Genomic DNA, 2,571 nt, shown 5'->3' on the forward strand with positions numbered 1-2,571 from the left:
AGTAGTGAAGAAATTACGAATGCATGCTTATGAATATTTTAGCAGTGAAGAAGATTGTGTTGTGAACTGTTTGAAAAAGAAGAAAAAAAAGTCACACAACTGATGGACGAAAGAAGTTAATGTAATCTCGAAAACAGTGTTAAGTGAAAAAGTGAACCAAACAGTAATGGAATAAACATACGATAGGTGATGTCGGAAACGGTCGTGAAGGTTTATCGTAATGCAAGAAAACTGGAAAAAAAAAAAAATGGAAGATGATTAGCGTAAAAATGGCGGAATGTAGGTTGAGGAAAGAAAAGAAAATACCAGTGACTTTTGAAAAGACGGATCAAATAACCCTGAATAGTAAGATCACAAAGGTAATTAAGATATTTGGTATGAGTAGATACCATTTTTTTTTTTTTTGAGATATATGTAAGGCTAAAAATGATGAGATGAGAAAATAATGTTAGCATGAATAGAAGAACAGTAAAACTCCCTAAACAAGTTAATGGTACTGATCATCCCCCTTATATATATATATATATATATATATATATATATATATATATATATATATATATATATATATATATATATATATATATATATATATATATATATATATATATATATATATATATATATATATATATATATATATATATATATATATATATATATATATATGTATATATATATATATATATATATATATATATATATATATATATATATATATATATATATATATATATATATATATATATATATATATATATATATATATATGTATATATATATATATATATATATATATATATATATATATATATATATATATATATATATATATATATATATATATATATATATATATATATATATATATATATGTATATATATATATATATATAAAGATATTCCAGTGAAGAAACATGATGCAAAAGTATAAACGTAGCTCGGGATTAGTTTGGACGCAAAAAGGATTTATGTCAAAAGGTCAGACACTTCCTATATATCTAAAGAATGAATAAAAGTTATTTCACGGAAACTCACTGAAAAAAGATGACCAGGGCTCACTTTCAAAGCAAGATAACTAGTAGACTGCCCCTTGATGAACTCCATAGCGACGATCTGAAATGAGACGCAGTAGACCGATAACCCACGTACCACGCACTAACGATCATTTTTAAGAATTCAGAGAGGCAAGAAATCTGACCTGCACGACAGGAATTGTGTTTAGAATAGAATGGTCTGTTATTCTTGGTTAGGAGAAGTTGATTCTACGTAGAAGGATGCCTCCAGCGCGAGGAAAGGTGAATGTTGATAGACGGATGTGTTGCAGTTTTTACCAAACACTGCAGAAACAGTGCAAGTATTTCATAGTGCAGCGTGGACTGCAGGAACTGAGACTGTACATATTTTTCTGAGGCTGATAATGAGAGAGAGAGAGAGAGAGAGAGAGAGAGAGAGAGAGAGAGAGAGAGAGAGAGAGAGAGAGAGAGAGAGAGAGAGAGAGAGAGAGAGAGAGAAGCAGGAAAACCTTACTTAACCTTTTTCCTACGATAAACAACAATTCTCGACATTAATAACAATGTATGAAATCTGTATAGGCGTCTACAAGAAATCAAAAGAATTAGATGACCAGATTTTGCAGTTTGTAGCCAATATAATGTTCGGAGGTGGCTGTAGAACAAGAAGAAATGTCTCAGAATGGTTAGTGTTTAAGGAAAGATGTGTCAAATAGTAGTGAAAGAGTTAAAAGAGAAACATTATGCATATGTGAAATATTCTTTTGAATTCTTAAAAACGGTGCGTGGATAATGATATTTAACTTCAACTATATTTTGTTTTTAAACGATATTTAGGAAGTAAAAAGACACACTTTACTGGTTGATATAAGTTTTCTTTATCAATAATTTTCTTCTTTTCATGCCTTAAATTTCTGTAATTTTGAAAAAAATGTTTATATAGCATTTTTTTTTTCTAGGTGTGGAAAGATTCGTATAAGAGAGAGAGAGAGAGAGAGAGAGAGAGAGAGAGAGAGAGAGAGAGAGAGAGAGAGAGAGAGAGAGAGAGAGAGAACTGGGGAAGGCAGGGAGGTGGGTAGCAATCTGTTCACCTCCTCCCTATTGGTCAGCTATCCCGGTGGCGTGCGGGAGAGCACAGGTCGCAAGACTGCCCATCTTTATAGTCATTTTTCAACGGTCATAAAGCTGTGCCAGTGCGGTTTCTCATCCACCTCTTCTTCGCACCAGCAATCTTTATCACTTGTTTACTGGTGGTGGGTGCGTGGTCCCTATAACGAAATGGTGGGTGTCATGACGGAAAGAGGAGGGGAACTATATTTGTACAGTGTGTCCAGAAACATGGTATGCTCTTGGATGGTGTGCCATTTCCAAATAAATACTGGATTATCATCCAGTGTTATGACTCAGATTTATCCGTGCAGCAAAGCCCAATCGTTATTCTCACTCACTAGGAATATTGCACTAGGGCGCTCAGCGGCCACGGCGCCATACTAACACTCCTCATAACACATCGCAGCGGATGGATATTTCCTCTTGTTATGTCTACCATCACATTTGT

This window comes from Scylla paramamosain, chromosome 6 (genome assembly GCF_035594125.1).
Source record: "Scylla paramamosain isolate STU-SP2022 chromosome 6, ASM3559412v1, whole genome shotgun sequence".
NCBI classification, from domain to species: Eukaryota; Metazoa; Arthropoda; class Malacostraca; order Decapoda; family Portunidae; genus Scylla; species Scylla paramamosain.